Below are 19216 nucleotides of genomic sequence, written 5' to 3' on the forward strand. Positions count from 1 at the left end.
CATCCCTCTGGGTCGTCCCAGTGCACTAGCCCCAAGCATCCACTATCATGCATCGAACCTGGACTGGCAACTCGTTTCTTACATGATATTTTACATGTTTCAATGTCATTCTCCCAAATCTTCCCACCTTCTCCCTCTCCCACAGAGTCCATAAGACTGTTCTATACATCAGTGTCTCTTTTGCTGTCTCATACACCGGGTTATTGTTACCATCTTTCTAAATTCCATATATATGTGTTAGTATACTGTATTTATGTTTTTCCTTCTGGCTTACTTCACTCTGTATAATAGGCTCCAGTTTCATCCACCTCATTAGAACTGGTTCAAATGTATTCTTTTTAAAGGCTGAGTAATACTCCATTGTGTATATGTACCACAGCTTTCTTATCCATTCATCTGCTGATGGACATCTAGGTTGCTTCCATGTCCTGGCTATTATAAACAGTGCTGCAATGAACACTGGGGTACACGTGTGTCTTTCCCTTCTGGTTTCCTCAGTGTGTATGCCCAGCAGTGGGATTGCTGGGTCATAAGGCAGTTCTATTTCCAGTTTTTTAAGGAATCTCCACACTGTTCTCCATAGTGGCTGTACTAGTTTGCATTCCCACCAACAGTGTAAGAGGGTTCCCTTTTCTCCACACCCTCTCCAGCATTTATTATTTGTAGACTTTTGGATCGCAGCCATTCTGACTGGTGTGAAATGGTACCTCATAGTGGTTTTGATTTGCATTTCTCTGATAATGAGTGATGTTGAGCATCTTTTCATGTGTTTGTTAGCCATCTGTATGTCTTCTTTGGAGAAATGTCTATTTAGTTCTTTGGCCCATTTTTTGATTGGGTCATTTATTTTTCTGGAGTTGAGCTGTAGGAGTTGCTTGTATATTTTTGAGATTAGTTGTTTGTCGGTTGCTTCATTTGCTATTATTTTCTCCCACTCTGAAGGCTGTCTTTTCACCTTGCTAATAGTTTCCTTTGATGTGCAGAAGCTTTTAAGGTTAATTAGGTCCCACTTGTTTATTTTTGCTTTTATTTCCAATATTCTGGGAGGTGGGTCATAGAGGATCCTGCTGTGATGTATGTCAGAGAGTGTTTTGCCTATGTTCTCCTCTAGGAGTTTTATAGTTTCTGGTCTTACGTTTAGATCTTTAATCCATTTTGAGTTTATTTTTGTGTATGGTGTTAGAAAGTGGTCTAGTTTCATTCTTTTACAAGTGGTTGACCAGATTTCCCAGCACCACTTGTTAAAGAGATTGTCTTTAATCCATTGTATATTCTTGCCTCCTTTGTCAAAGATAAGGTGTCCATAGGTGCATGGATTTATCTCTGGGCTTTCTATTTTATTCCATTGATCAATATTTCTGTCTTTGTGCCAGTACCATACTGTCTTGATAACTGTGGCTTTGTAGTAGAGCCTGAAGTCAGGTAGGTTGATTCCTCCAGTTCCATTCTTCTTTCTCAAGATCGCTTTGGCTATTCGAGGTTTTTTGTATTTCCATACAAATTGTGAAATTATTTGTTCTAGCTCTGTGAAGAATACTGTTGGTAGCTTGATAGGGATTGCGTTGAATCTATAAATTGCTTTGGGTAGTATACTCATTTTCACTATATTGATTCTTCCAATCCATGAACATGGTATATTTCTCCATCTATTAGTGTCCTCTTTGATTTCTTTCACCAGTGTTTTATAGTTTTCTATATATAGGTCTTTAGTTTCTTTAGGTAGATATATTCCTAAGTATTTTATTCTTTCTGTTGCAATGGTGAATGGAATTGTTTCCTTAATTTCTCTTTCTGTTTTCTCATTATTAGTGTATAGGAATGCAAGGGATTTCTGTGTGTTGATTTTATATCCTGCAACTTTACTATAGTCATTGATTAGTTCTAGTAATTTTCTGGTGGAATCTTTAGGGTTTTCTATGTAGAGGATCATGTCACCTGCAAATAGTGAGAGTTTTACTTCTTCTTTTCCAATTTGGATTCCTTTTATTTCTTTTTCTGCTCTGATTGCTGTGGCCAAAACTTCCAAAACTATGTTGAATAGTAATGGTGAAAGTGGGCACCCTTGTCTTGTTCCTGACTTTAGAGGAAATGCTTTCAATTTTTCACCATTGAGCAATACAGGCACACCTCAAGAAACAAGAAAAAAGTCAAATAAATAACCTAACTCTACACCTAAAGCAACTAGAAAAGGAAGAAATGAAGAACCCCAGGGGTAGTAGAAGGAAAGAAATCTTAAAAATTAGAGCAGAAATAAATGCAAAAGAAACAAAAGAGACCATAGCAAAAATCAACAAAGCCAAAAGCTGGCTCTTTGAAAGGATAAATAAAATTGACAAATCATTAGCCATACTCATCAAGAAACAAAGGGAGAAAAATCAAATCAACAAAATTAGAAACGAAAATGGAGAGATTGCAACAGACAACACAGAAATACAAAGGATCATAAGAGACTACTATCAACAATTATATGCCAATAAAATGGACAATGTGGAAGAAATGGACAAATTCTTAGAAAAGTACAACTTTCCAAAACTCGACCAGGAAGAAATCGAAAATCTTAACAGACCCATCACAAGCACGGAAATTGAAACTGTAATCAAAAATCTTCCAGCAAACAAAAGCCCCGGTCCAGATGGCTTCACAGCTGAATTCTACCAAATATTTAGAGAAGAGCTAACACCTATCCTGCTCAAACTCTTCCAAAAAATTGCAGAGGAAGGTAAACTTCCAAACTCATTCTATGAGGCCACCATCACCCTAATACCAAAACCTGACAAAGATGCCACAAAAAAAGAAAACTACAGGCCAATATCACTGATGAACATAGATGCAAAAATCCTTAACAAAATTCTAGCAATCAGAATCCAACAACACATTAAAAAGATCATACACCATGATCAAGTGGGCTTTATCCCAGGGATGCAAGGATTCTTCAATATCCGCAAAACAATCGATGTAATACACCACATTAACAAATTGAAAAATAAAAACCATATGACTATCTCAATAGATGCAGAGAAAGCCTTTGACAAAATTCAACATCCATTTATGATAAAAACTCTCCAGAAAGCAGGAATAGAAGGAACATACCTCAACATAATAAAAGCTATATATGACAAACCCACAGCAAACATTATCCTCAATGGTGAAAAATTGAAAGCATTTCATCTTTCCTGTCTTGACCACCATTCTAGCTATTGACTCATTTCTCTTCTGTTTTGCAGTTACATATTCAAAATAGGGTTAATTATACTGATGATTCCAACTTGCCCTTCCCAATTTCTCTTGAAACTGTTCTAAACAGACTTTTGCCTCCACCATACCTTCATAACTATTCTACTAATAATCAATTTTTAGTATTCATCTCACTTGAGCTATTGAAAGCATTTGATACAGCAGAACTGTGTGTTTTTATTGGCTTTAAAGAAACTTATATTCTTGGGCTTTACTTTTTCTACATTCTTAATGCTTGATCCTTGAATATATCTGCTTGAAGTCTGCATACTTTCTATAGTTAAAACGTCTAGTTTCAAGATATTAGTTCCATCTTTCTGTCTCTTCATTTTATCAACCTATGTATCTATCTACCCATCTACCTACCTCTCATCTGTGTAGATGTATATCCCAGAATTCTCTCAAATTCCAAATTCATATTTCTAATTGCTTGCTAAAAGTTCTTCATGTGAATACCTAATAGGCAATTGAACATTGTAAGTATACAATTGAGTTCCTAAGTTTTTCTTTCCAAACTTGCTCAGTTTAATTCTTCCTCATCTCAGTTAATAGTTAAACCATAAGCTAAAACTTGAGTCCACGCTTAACTCCCCTTTCTCAAATTTTTCATTTAATTAGTCCACAAATCTTTTAGCTTTGTATTTAAAACACATCCAGAATAAAACCACTCTGATGCCCTTCTGTTGCCAGGACCCTTTCCTAAGGGCAAACATCTCTCTCATGGATTATTCTAGTCATCTCTTTGCTTACTTTTTCCTGTCTTTAGAGCAATTTCTCTTAAACATCTGTATAATCCCCACCAAACCTCACCTCCTCACTCAAGCCTTTCCTGATCAACCTACCTGGAATCTCCTTTAGTAATCCCTAATCCCATTGTATGTCTTATTTTTTTTCCTGCCACCAATCACATTACTTTAAGGCACACAATAGAGCCTTATTACCTCTGAGACATGGCCCTTGGTCATCTCTGGGCCAAAACTATGACAAAAAAAAAACAGATGAGATGAAGTCTCTCAATATTTGGTCTACTCAAAGAGTACTGATTATTCTTTCCAAGTAACTTTAGAAATTAGCATTTAACTGAGTAATACTCAAAGTAGTCACTGAACATATCTTAACCATTAAGATATAGATTCAATATGAAATGAACCTCTTATAGATGAAACAACTAATCTAAAATATTATTTTTGTTTGCTGATAACATTATTTATCTAGACTCTAGAATATGAGCCAGCTGGGTATCACTATTGGGCTTTATGTAAGCTTTTTCATATGGTTATGAGAAAACTAAAAACACTCATATTGCTTCATTCAAGATTTTTTACCTCTATGTCGCAGGGGGGAAAAAAAGAATGATGAAGGGTGTTTTGGCCACCACTCATGTCTGCTAATTTCAGGAGGATATCTGTTAAGCTTCCTGGCTCCCTTGACTAAAATTTTCATCTTCCTTCCGGTCTTAATTCAGTTTTATGACAACCTGGACATGATTTGTCTTAACACTTGCATTCTCCCGTCAAGGCAAATGCAGTCTGCTCAAACATATGGGCTCTTTTGGACAATATTTTAACTATAACTTATTCTGCATACCCCTAAGACTTGGCAATCTCTAAGGACCTTGAAGGCCTAGATTTGAGGCAGATCTGATGAAGGTCTTCTTGGACTCCATAGCTAATGTGTGTGTCGAGGGGAGGGTAAATTGCTTACCATTCGTACAGAGACAGCATCATTAATCCAAACTGAAAAATTCATCACCAGCACTTACGGTTCTGAATGATAGCATATGGTGTTAATCTGGGAGAATTTTACCTTTACTATTACTCTGTAGGCCAATGACCTAAATATTATTAAAGTGAAAAAACCTAACTTTTAATTACTAATTTTATGGTGTCTTTTCTGTACGAGGACAGAGAAGCAGTGTTTCTGAATTTTAATTCTGGGAATATGTATCTACATTTTTATTGTAATTTAATCATTAAAAAAAAGGAGAGTAGGAGGTCTTAAATAAGTGTGGGTACTTTCAAACCCTATTAATGACCCATCATTCATTTGTTTTCTCCCTATAATGATGCCATTTTCTAAGATAAATTGAATAAAGATATATAACACACACACCTTTGGAAATCACATAAAAGATTTACAATACACTTGGAAATATCACCATTCTATGTTTTATGGGCACATATGAATTTAAAAAATAATCAAATAAATACTGAATGGTGTTTGGTGAATCACTAAAGGATCAAACTAGGTGATCAGATCAGATCAGATCAGTCGCTCATTCGTGTCCGACTCTTTGCGACCCCATGAATTGCAGCACACCAGGCCTCCCTGTCCATCACAAATACATGGTTTTATATAATTTTTTTTCTGAAGATGACTCCTTAAAATTAATTGAGCTATATCCTAGTCATTAAATAAACACTTTACCAATTAGCCTATTGTAAAGCAATGCACTTATACAAATTCAAATTCTGGTCTGTTTAATAGTTTCACTGTAATTTATAGTCAACCTGAATGTTCTGGAAAAGAACATTCAAAGATGTCTTCTTAGGATCAATACATGTATTATAACAATAAAAGTTAATATATGTTACTAGTCTTCCTGTACCAGAAAATATTGCTCACATTTTTATAAACATCATTTATTTACCTTTTTCAAAAAACATGTGTGAATGCTTATTCTAGATCAAACATGCTCTAGGAACTTCAGTTCAGTCAATTCAGTTGCTTAGTCGTGTCAATGGCAATACATAGTTTCATAAAAATTGAAAATGCCAGGAATTGTAAAGGAGAAAATAATATTTTAAAAATTTTTTCCACATCAGTCTCAGGCTCAGTTCATTAGCTCAGTTATGTCCAACTTTTGTGACCCTATGGACTGCATCAAGCCAGGCTTCCCTGTCCATCACCAACTCCCAGAGCTAACTCAAGTCCATCAAGTAGGTGATGCCATCCAACCATCTCATCCTCTGTCGTCCCCTTCTCCTCCTGCCTCCAGTCTTTCCCAGCATCAGGGTCTTTTCTAATGAGTCAGCTCTTTGCATCAGGTGGCCAAAGTACTGGAGCTTCAGCTTCAGCATCTGTAGTTCTAAGGAATACTTAGAATTGATTTCCTTTAGGACTGACTGGTTTGATCTCCTTGAAGTCCAAGGAACTCTAGAGTCTTCTCCAACACTTACAAGTTCAAAAGCATCAATTCTTCAGCACTCAGCTTTCTTTATGGTCCAACTCTCACATCCATACATGACTACTGAAAACGCCATAGCTTTGACTAGATGGACATTTGTTGGAAAAGTAATGTCTCTGCTCTTTAATAGGCTGTCTAGGTTGGTCATAGATTTTCTTCCAAGGGTCAAGCATCTTTTAATTTCATGACTGCAGTCATCATCTGCAGTGATTTTGGAGCCCAGGAAAATAAAGTCACTCACCATTTCTATTGTTTTCCCATCTAATTGCCTTGAAGTGATAGGACCAGATGGCATGATCTTCATTTTTTCAATGTTGAGTTTTAAGACAGCTTTTTCACTCTTCTCTTTCACTTTCATCAAGAGGCTTTTTAGTTCCTCTTCACTTTCTGCCATAGGGTGATGTCACCTGCATATCTGAGGTTACTGATATTTCTCCTGGCAATCTTGATTCCAGCTTGTGCTTCATACAGTCTGGCATTTCACATGATATACTCTGCATATAAGTTAAATAAGCAGGGTGACAATATACCCTCTTGACATACTCCTTTCCCAATTTGGAACCAGTTTTCATTGTTCCATGTCCACTTCTAACTGATACTTCTAGGAACTTGGGATACATCAATAATTAAATAAATGAAATAAAGGTTCCAACCATCATAGAGTACTAGAGTGAGGGAAACGAATTAGATTAAGACTGAAATACGGTAGTTTAGAGTACAGTCTAAATTAGACTAGATTAGATTAGATTGCTATATTGTTATGGATTGAATTTTGTCCCCTGAAAATTCATGTTGAAACCATAAGCCCCACTATCTTGGAATGTGGTCTTTACAAATATAATCAAGTTAAAATTAACTTTTAGGATGGGCTCTTGTACAGTAAGACTAGTGCCTTTATAAAAAGGGAAAATTTGGAGACAGATAAGGCAATGGCATCCTACTCCAGTACTCTTGCCTGGAAAATCCCATGGGCAGAGGAGCCTGGTAGGTTGCAGTCCATGGGGTTGCTAAGAGTCGGACACGACTGAGTGACTTCACTTTCACTTTTCACTTTCATGCATTGGAGAAGAAAATGGCAACCCACTCCAGTGTTCTTGCCTGGAGAATCCCAGGGACGGGGGAGCATGTTGGGCTGCCGTCCATGGGGTCACACAGAGTCGGACACGACTGAAGTGACTTAGCAGCAGCAGCAGCATGCATACAGAGAAGATTCAGTGTGAAGATGAAGGTGGAGATGATAGATTGTTTTGATAAATCAAGGAACACCAAGGACTGTCAGGAAGAGGCATGGAACAAGTTTTCTGTGAGAGCCCTCAGAAGTAACCAACCCTACCAAAACCTGGAGCTCAGCTTGTAAGTTCCAGAACTGTGAGACAATAAAGTTCTGTTTTCAAGCCATCCATTTGGGTTACTTTGTTATGGCAGCCTCAGTTTAGTTCAGTTCAGTCACTCAGTCGTGTCTGACTCTTTGTGACCCCATGAATTGCAGCACGCCAGGCCTCCCTGTCCATCACCAACTCCCAGAGTTCACTCAGACTCACATCCATGGATTCGGTGATGCCATCCAACCATCTCATCCTCTGTCATCCCCTTCTCCTCCTGTCCCCAATCCCTCCCAGCCCTACATTCTTTCTGGAGTTATTTCTTCACTGATCTCCAGTAGCATATTGGGCACCTACCAACCTGGAGAGTTCCTCTTTCAGTATCCTATCATTTTGCCTTTTCATACTGTTCATGGGGTTCTCATGGCAAGAATACTGAAGTGGTTTGCCATTCCCTTCTCCAGTGGACCACATTCTGTTAGATCTCTCCACCATGACCTGCCCATCTTGGGCATGGCTTAGTTTCATTGAGTTAGACAAGGCTGTGGTCTGTGTGATTAGATTAACTAGTTTTCTGTGATTATGATTTCAGTGTGTCTGCCCTCTGATGCCCTCTGGCAACACTTACTGTTTTACTTGGGTTTCTCTTACCTTGGACGTGGCGTATCTCTTCACGGCTGCTCCAGCAAAGTGCAGCCGCTGCTCCTTACCTTGGATGAGGGGTATCTCCTCACCACCACTCCTCCATAGTTTACTATGGAAGCCTATTAAACTAATATAAGTATGTAGGATCATATGGGAGAATGTGATTTAAACAAGGCCATCAACAAGTCCTATTCTCTCCATTGGTACATTTGATGACCTCATTGAAGCAGTTGTAAGCCTGAATAGATCATAAATGCTTACCTCTTACAAGAAGGAGAGAATTCTTCCTCCCCAGTTGCCTTCAAGTAGGGACATAGTTTTTTTTTCTGCCTTTGAAATTGAACTAAAACATCAGCTTTTCCTGGGTCTTGAGATTACTGGCCTTTAAACTGGAACTACATCATTTCTCCTAAGCCTCTGGCTTGCTGACTAAAAAATCTTTGGGCTTATCCTCCATAATCATGTGAGCCAATTCCTTAAAATAAATCCATAAATAAGCATCCTTTGATTCTGTTTCTCTGGAAAACTTGACTAATATAGATGGTATTTTTCCACTTCTTATTACTAAAACAAGTTAAAAGTACCTAATGAGGTTGAATAGAATGCCAATGCTTCCATGCTAAAGATAAAATGAAGTTGATATTTGTCTGAAAAAGAAGCATTGCTTTTGTTACAGATGATCGGTGAATATGACATCTGGGGCTTGGAGAGCAATTTTAGAAACTTAGTCTAAAACAACTTTTTTAAAAAACAAAATAAACTAAACCTCCTGGGAGAGGCTGACTAATATGGATATGGTATAGAACACTGAAAGCGTTTATGAGACTCATTAAATCCAAATTGAGTTGTCCATCTAGATTTTTTTTTATAATTTAGAAGACTTAAAAATAATATATTCATGAAAAATTAGAAAAAGAAAACAGCATCAAGAGAAATGAACTATATATAACTACTCACATTAGGCGTCTTGCATTTTTTGTCATGAATTGTGTTCTTTCCTAACATGATAGGTGCATTTCTAATAAAATTGCATACAAAAAAAAAAATAAATGTTAAGAAAGAATAAAAGAAATTGTGTAAGGAGTTTTGGATCCTACATAACAAAGAGATATGTCACATTTTATTAAATAAGACACAACCAATAAATAAATGTTCTTTCCTTTGTCCTTCAATCTTTCAGCTATTTCAGTTTCTGCTATTATCTTTTATCTTGACCTTGTAATTTTGATTGTTGTATTGTTCACAATCACCAAAGATAAAACCAAAGTAAAACTGCATTAAAGTTTAAAAGATAGAATAAATAAATAAGAGGAGATGTTATCAAAACAATAAACTCAAAAAATACCTCTGTGCTCTTCAGTTTTTCTCATGAGAAAATAAAATTATTATTCCCATGTTCCCTGGATCCAGATCTTGATTATATTGTAGCGAATAATAATCTGTGTATGGCAAGCAATGCTTTCTTATTAGTCAAATCCCAATTATCCTACTCACTCTTTAAAATCTCACGCTGCAGGAAAAATGCCTCTACTTAAATTCTGCAGCATTTCCCTGAAAAGAGAAGCAGTTTTTCTCCCACACATTTTTAAATGGAATTAGAAAATACATGGTTTATGTATTTCAGACAGTACTGTTTTCATAAACTGTGTCTTATAAGGTAAAAATAAACAAGCACTTTGTAATGGAGATTCCTCCTTGATGAAAAATTTTGTGAGTTTTGTCTTAAGAGGAAAGCATATGAATGATGAAGTAAGAAAAATTTATGTGGTTTTTATTATTTATTTGCTATATGACTTTGGTCATGTTATACCATCTTTATGAATTGACATTTTTCTGCATTTACCTTTCTTTATTGTCAATAATAACAATAATAAGACCTAATGAGAAAAGTTCTGGGATGTTAAATGTAATACATGGAAAATAGCTTAGTTCATCTTGAGCGTTATGATAACATTAGTTGTTATCTATGATACTGTTTTTAATACTATTACCATTATTATTTTCTTCCAGCAAGAAGAAGAGTCTCTAGTATTTCAATAACTTTAGTAGGAAAGAAACAGAAGCTCTTGACTGTCTTAAAGGACCTGGCAGCACCTTGGGTACCACATGTACACACAGGACCATGATAGAAACACTAGTTTGTTTGATTCCAAAACTCATACCATCAGTATTGTAAAGACTGCCTCTCGTTTGAAGGATAAAAAGGTTATATAACATGAGAAATTCCAGACTTGATTTTAACCATGTATTCCATAAGTAACTGGACCATAATTATCCAAATTTCATGTGTATCCTGCTGACCCTGAAAGAGTCACTTATCCTTCTGAACTTCAGTTTCTTCACACAGAAAAAGTAGATAATGATGCTCATTAAATTAATATTCATATTACAAGACTGCTATAGTAACCAATAATACATGTACAGACACATACATGAACAAATTTATGAGTTTTATAAATTGTAAAAGCAGTTTTAGGGACTTCCCTGGTGATCCAGTGGTTAAGACTTTGTCTTCTAATACAGAGGTAATGAGTTCTATCCCTGGTCAGGGAGCTAAGACCACACATACCTCACAGGCAAAAAACCAAAACAAAAACTGCAGAAGCAATACTGTAACAAATTCAATGACTTTAAAATTGGTCCACATCAAAAAGAAGTATATATTTTTTAAAGTTGTTGTACAAAGCTAATGGAATAATATAGCAACTTAATTGTATATAATACAGGAATTTATTCATATTCAATAAATGAAATAAGTGAAAATATGAAATGAAATGAATGAAATTCATATTCAATAAGTGAAATAAATATTCAATATATGAAAGCTGAGTAAGTTTAATAGTATAAACTGAGTTTAATTAGCTATAAAGTTATGATTCTTATAAGAAATGAACACAGCTTTTCCAACATATTGTTTTTCTGAAAATTGTTTCAGGTAGTACTCTAGTCTTCACATTATGCTTGCAGATATTTATGTTTCAGTCCATTATAAAATTATATTTCAATACAGGTACATTATTTTGAGAGATTTTCTTTTACCAGCCATGTGTGGAAAGACCAGTATTTTTTTCAGCAAGATAATCTTTGCACTCATGGACAATGATAGCTCTTAAAAATGACACTACTGTGACATTGTTACTGGCCAGATACTAATCCTTACCACATGCAAAGTTTCAACCTAGCTGAAAATGTTATCATTAGTTACTTTCTTACCAGGGAAAACCAGATTTGAGAAAAGTATTTAAAAATTCTGACATCCATCTAAAAAAATTATGCATGTATTGGCAAATGTGGAAGCCATTTACTCTAGTACAAAAATCATCATAACTACATCCAGATAGAATTTTATAACCTCTAACCAAAAATGTGCCATATTTCACCTGGGTCTTTTCTTTTTAGACCTGGCAAAGACTGTTTCTGTAGTTACAGGTAACTTCTTAGTTGAACCAAATCTGTGTCCCAGTCTTCGAAAGTCACTTTTGGATAAAATTTGCTTAACAATTTAGCTTGCTGTACCTCTTGAGAAACCTATATGCAGGTCAGGAAGCAACAGTTAGAACTGGACATGGAACAACAGACTGGTTCCAAAGAGGAAAAGGAGTACGTCAAGGCTGTATATTGTCACCCTGCTTATTTAACTTATATGCAGAGTACATCATGAGAAACTCTGGGCTGGAAGAAGCACAAGCTGGAATCAAGATTGCTGGGAGAAATATCAATAACCTCAGATATGCAGATGACACCACCCTTATGGCAGAAAGTGAAGAGGAACTCAAAAGCCTCTTGATGAAAGTAAAAGAGGAGAGTGAAAAAGTTGGTTTAAAGCTCAACATTCAGAAAACGAAGATCATGGCATCCGTCCCATCACTTCATGGGAAATAGATGGGGAAACAGTGGAAACAGTGTCAGACTTTATTTTTGGGGGCTCCAAAATCACTGCAGATGGTGACTGCAGCCATGAAATTAAAAGATGCTTACTAAGGCAATGGCACCCCACTCCAGTACTCTTGATTGGAAAATCCCATGGACAGAGGAGCCTGTTAGGCTGCAATCCATGGGGTCGCTAAGAGTAGGACATGACTGAGTGACTTCACTTTCACTTTTCACTTTCATGCATTGGAGAAGGAATGGCAGCCCACTCCAGTGTTCTTGCCTGGAGAATCCCAGGGATGGGGGAGCCTGGTGGGCTGCCGTCTATGGGGTCGCACAGAGTTGGACACAACTGAAGTGACAGCATAGCATAGCATATTCCTTGGAAGGAAAGTTATGACCAACCTAGATAGCATATTCAAAAGCAGAGACATTATTTTGCCAACAAAGGTCCCTCTAGTCAAGGCTATGGTTTTTCCAGTGGTCATGTATGGATGTGAGAGTTGGACTGTGAAGAAAGCTGAGTGCCAAAGAATTGATGCTTTTGAACTGTGGTGTTGGAGAAGACTCTTGAGAGTCCCTTGGACTGCAAAGAGATCCAACCAGTCCATTCTGAAGGAGATCAGCCCTGGGATTTCTTTGGAGGGAATGATGCTAAAGCTGAAACTCCAATACTTTTGGCCACCTCATGTGAAGAGCTGACTCATTAGAAAAACTCTGATGCTGGGAGGGATTGGGGGCAGGAAGAGAAGGGAACGACAGAGGATGAGATGGCTGGATGGCATCACTGACTCGATGGACGTGAGTCTGGGTGAACTCCGGAAGTTAGTGATGGACAGGGAAGCCTGGCTTGCTGCGATTCATGGGGTCACAAAGAGTCGGACACGACTGAGCGACTGAACTGAACTGAACTGAACAGGCCTGGATTTTGTTTATAACAAAATAATATATATATGTATTTAAATATTTATATATATAATATAATATAAGTAATAATAGCTATGAAACTGAGGCTTTTTCTTATACATTCACAGTGATTCTAGGAAGTATTTACAATGATGCCATTTTTCAAAACCAAAAGAAACTGAGGCTCAGAGAGGATACAAATATTTTTACCAACCTGGGAGCTTTCTAAACCCTATACTTTAGGGATTTTAATGGAAGTTTCATCATACATGCTGGGCTTAGTCGCTCAGTCATGTCCTACTCTTTGTGGCCCCATGGACTGTATGTAGCCTGCCAGCCTTCTCTGTCCATGGAGGTTCTCCAGGCAAGAATACACCAGTGGGTTGCCATGCCCTCCTCCAGGGGATCCCAACCAGGGATCAAATCCAGGCCTCCCACATTGCAGGCAGATACTTTACCTTCTGAGCCACATCAACTCTACTTCCCACCTCTCTTTCCACCCTGGACAATCATAGGTGGGAGTGAAAGCCTCAAGCTTCTAACCACGGCTTGATGTTTCTGGTGACCAGTCTCTGAGTCCAGAAAGAATTGCCTCATTAGAACAAAAGATGTTCCTCTTACCCAGGAAATTTCAAGGGTCTTAGGAGCTCTGTGTCAGGACCAGGGTTAAATACTATTATTAATAGAAGAAAAGATTCTCCTAGCACCCTTACTTACAAGAGTTTTAGGAGCTCTGTGTCAGGAACTGGGGCCAGATATATATCTCTTAATTTTCTGATTTCACAGGCAGAAAATACAATGGCTTCTAGCAAGCCTTCAAGTTAGTATAAATTATAGTGAGAAAGGGTAGTAGGGAAGGAATAGAGGTGGTGTGAGTGTGCTCAGTCGTGTCCAGCTCATTGGGACCCCATGGACTGTAACCTGCCAAGCTTCTCTGTCCATGGGATTTTCCAGGCAAGAATACTGGAGTGGGTTGCCATTTCCTCCTCCACAGGATCTTCCCTACCCAGGGATCGAACCAGCGTCTCCTGTGTTTTCTGCATTGCAGGCCAATTCTTCATTGTTGAACCACCAGGGAAGCCCTGGTGGTGGTAGACATAAGGCTTTCATCTTCACAAGCTCCCAAAATATTTTTATTAACTTTATTGGCTTCCAATAGGAAGAGATTGGTTGTCATAAAATCCATGCTCTGGACTTTTTAAAATACATATATGAAAGAATAGTCAACAAACTACTCAAACACAACAAAGTATTTCTTTAAAAACGAGGGGGGTCCAGGATGGGGAACACATGTACACCCGTGGCAAATTCATGTTGATGTATGGCAAAACCAATACAATATTGTAAAGTAATTAACCTCCAATTAAAATAAATTTATATTAAAAAGTACATTTTAATGGAAAATAAAAGACATTAGTAATAATGTGAAAAGCTTTATAAAATATAAAATATAACAAAAAATACAACTTTTCTGATGTTGCTCTCTGCCTCTGTGGGTCAAATCTTTAGTTCTGTCCTCACCCTAGTCTATGATCAGTTTCCCTTATTAAAACATGATTGATCACATCTGCCTCAGATTTTTATGTTCTTTGCATCCATACATGTAAAGTTTACATTTCTTACATTGGAATGAAAATCTTTAATGAGCTGTCTCTGATTTACCTGAACCATTTCATTTTTAACTTCCTCCCATGTATATCTTGGGTTTAAATCAGACAGACAGTCTCTTGAAAGTGACATGTGCTCGCTCTCTGGTGTTTCAGTGTGATTGTTCCACCGCCCTGGAAGAGCCTTCTTCACCTTATCTAAATAATAAGCTATTCAGATATCAAGACTGCCTATACGGTCTTCTTAACAGTATCTCAACACATTTTGCTTGTTTTTTAAAATAAGTTTAAAATGTACTTATTTTAAAAGTTAGTTATAGAGATCTATAGGGGAGAAATTTCAAGATTCTGTCACCTCTCTTGACAAATTGAAATAGACATACAAAAATAGAATTGGGCAGATATTGGGGATCTCGTCTCAGATATTTCTCTACAGCACCAAACATTTGAATTTTTTTTAACTCTGACAGATTCAAAGACACTTTCCAAATGCAACCTTAGGGTCCCAAGTTCTCTGTTGGTAACTATGCAACCATTTCAGATCCCAACCAATCCTTACTTCTTGTCAGCTCCAACTGTAATTATTAATAAATAACCATTATCAATGTTGCATTTCACATTTCCTCTTATAAGGCTCCTGATTTCACTGTTTGCTTTCTGACACCCTGAGGCTTAATAGAATGCTTCAACATTTACAAAGGCACAAGGATATGTCAGAGTCAGGCTTTCTACTAAGGTCTTTCCACAATTTTGCACTGCTTCTTTTGACATCGTTATTGGTCAAAGAAATAAAAATTGAACCATATTAAATGTTCTCAGCTAGTTACCTCTACTTACAACAAAAGATAAAATCTATCCTATCTGGGTAAGGCAGACATGTAGCTCAACAGATATAGGTGATATTACCATTCTTCTGGAACATGAATTAAAAGGCTCCCACGTGTTCCTCTAGACACATAGGTAGAAAAACTCTTAACATCTAGTGGTTTCTGGCCAGAGCTTGGGTGTTACTGGACTCCCAAGAGCATTGTACCCTGGTTATGTCTGAAGATAATATTTTGAAACATCTATTATTTGCATTATTGCATATCCTACCTAACTGAATCACTATTGTGCTTTCGTATCCAGTACAGTTACTAAGCAAAGAGTAAGGACTCAATAAATATATATTGAATGAGTTTGTTGAATGAATTGTGTTTTTTATGAAAATGTGTTAAAGAAATATTTCATTCTATGGTGTTACAAGTCCATGCCATACAAATGATATTCATTTATTTATTTAATCATTCTTGTGATTCATAAATGATAACTTTCAAGTTCTAGATTCTATACTGACATAGAGCTTATCTTCTGTGTCTTCCTTATACTCTTAAAATTATCTAGTTCATTGTCATCCACAAGTCTTTACCATGTTTATGGTTTTTTTCATTATACCAGTGCATTTTGATTAATCAACCCCTTTTAATTCAATAATTTAATTCAGTCATTTAACCACAACTTTCACATGGTAATTAATTCTTTCCAATACATAAAATTAAAATAAATATATTATTGATATACTCATCAATTTATTTTTATTATTTTTAATTTTTTTCATTAATTTATTACTTGAAACTATTGCACAAAACCCTTATAGGTTTAAGTGCATGGTTTGGAAAATCCTGCTCTAGATTTATCCCATACATTTAGAGTTAAGACACTAAAGACTGTGGTGAAGAACTGACATAATGAAGGTCAAAGGGGTGGTTCATGGCAGTAAAAACCAAAACATGGGCTTTCTTTTATGAATAACAATGCCATAAGTACCTCATTTTAAATTAAAATATCATAATGTATCTTCCATTTCTCTCATTTCAGCACACTATTTATAGAAACTGTTTTATTTATCTTTTCTTCCAGTTTTACTGAGAAATAATTGACACACAGAATAGTATAAGTTTAAAACATGTATCATAATGATTTGACTTACATACATCATGAAATGATCACCAGATTACATTCAGTGAATATCTGTTATCTCATATAGATTAAAAATATATATATATGTTTTTGTTGTGATGACAACTCCAAGTATTTACTCTCCTAACCATTTTTTTAAATATATAACATACAGCAGTGTTAATTATATTTAGTATATTGTACATATTTAGTATATATATATATATTTAGTATATATATATATATATATATTTAGTATATATATTGGAGAAGGCAATGGCACCCCACTCCAGTACTGTTGCCTGGAAAATCCCATGGACAGAGAAGCCTGGTAGGCTGCGGTTCATGGGGTCGCACAGAGTCAGACATGACTGAAGCGAATTACATCTCTAGTAATTCTTTATCTTGTAACTGGAAGTTTGTACTTTTGGCTACCTTTATCCAATTCCCCTTCCTCCCAGCTATTCACCTCTGTAACCACAAATCTGATCTTCTTTTCTATGAGTCTGTTTGTTTTTGAATTAGAAATGACCTACAACATTATGTTTCTTCTTAGTGCACAACATAGTGATTTTATATTTCTATGCATCTGAAAATGATCAACATGGTATCTAGTTACCCTGTCACTATACAAAGATGTTGCATTATTATTGACTATATTGCCTACACTGTACATTTTTAGGTACCTCATTTATTTTGTAACTGTAAGTTTGCACTTCTTAATTTCCCTCAACTATTTATCTTGTCCCCAACTCTTCTCCATTCTGGTAATCACCAGAATGTCTTCTGTATCTGTGACAGTTTCTGTATGTTATGTTTCTTCATTTATTTTCTTTATTAGAAAACACATATAAGTTAAATTATTCAGTATTTAGTGGTTTTTTGGTCTGACTTATTTCACATAGCTTAATACCCTCTAGGTTCATCCATGTTGTCATGAATGTCAAGATTTCATTCTTTTTTTTTATAACTAATATTCATCTATCAGGGGGCATGTAGGTTGATTCCATCTTGACTATTGTAAATAATGCTGCATACATCTTTTTGAATTAGTGTTTTCATTTTCTTCAGATAAATATCCAAAGTCAAATTGGTGGATTGTTCCCTGGTTCTATTTTTTATTTATTTATTTTTTTAAGAGACCTCCACGTTGCTTTCTGGGCTTCCCAGTGGCTCAGTGGTAAAGAATCCACCTGCAATGCAGGAGACATAGAAACACAGATTCCAGTATATTAACGCATATATATGGAATTTAGAAAGATGGTAACGATAACCCTGTATACGAGACAGCAAAAGAGACACTGATGTATAGAACAGTCTTATGGACTCTGTGGGAGAGGGAGAGGGTGGGAAGATTTGGGAGAATGGCATTGAAACATGTGAAATGTCATGTATGAAACGAGATGCCAATCCAGGTTCAGTGCACGATGCTGGATGCTTGGGGCTGGTGCGCTGGGACGGCCCAGGGGGATGGTATGGGGAGGGGGGAGGGAGGAGGGTTCAGGATGGGGAGCACGTGTATACCTGAAATTTAAAAAAAAAAAAAATTAAAAAAAATTAAAAAAAATTATTAAGAACAATAAAAAAAAATTTTGAAATGGCATTAAAACTATTAGTTGCATTTAAAAAAAAAAAAAAAAAAGAAACACAGATTCCATCTCTGGACTGGGAAAATCCCCTAGAGAGAAACGAGGAAACCCACTTCAGTATTCTTACCTGGAAAATCCCAGACAGGGGAACCTGGTGGACCACAGTCCGTGAGGTCACAAAGAGTTGGCTGTGACTGAACAACTGAACATTCATGCTTACACATTGTTTTCCATAGTGACCGCTCTGATTTACATTCATACCAACAGTGCACAAGGGTTCCTTCTCCATATCCTTGCCAGCACTTCTTCTTTCTTCTCATTTTGGTAATAGCCATTCTGACAGGTGTGAAGTGATATCTCACTGTGGTTTTGACTTGCACTTCTTGGTGATTAGTGATGTCAATTTACTCTTTCTTAATGATTAATGATATTGGGCACTTTTCATGTGCCTCTTAGTCATCTGTATGTCTTCTTTGGAAAAATGCCTATTCAGGCCCTGTGCCCAGTTTTTTAATTGGGTTGTTTGGTTTTTCTTAGGAACTGTTTTAGAAGCCATTAAATTTTCTAGGGACTTCCTTGAATTTATGCTATACTATGCTAAATTCTTATGTTTATTATATATACTACTATAAAGCAAATTCTCTGCAGTTTTAAATTTTGGGGGGAGATATAGACATAATTGTTTACCAACTGTGGGTTCTATAGTCTGCTTACATTCAAATTTTTTATCTACTACTTACCAACTCCTTAATATTTGAAAATTAATTTAACTTCCTGGACTTCCTTGTCTTTATCTATAAAAAGAGATAATAATACCTATCTAGAAGCAGAGCTATGGTCAACAAATAAAATAATTGATGCTGGGTATTTCAACCTGGCACATAGCAACAGGATATTTTGAGTATTAAATTTATGATA

The sequence above is a fragment of the Bos indicus x Bos taurus genome, chromosome 6 (genome assembly GCF_003369695.1).
Source record: "Bos indicus x Bos taurus breed Angus x Brahman F1 hybrid chromosome 6, Bos_hybrid_MaternalHap_v2.0, whole genome shotgun sequence".
NCBI classification, from domain to species: Eukaryota; Metazoa; Chordata; class Mammalia; order Artiodactyla; family Bovidae; genus Bos; species Bos indicus x Bos taurus.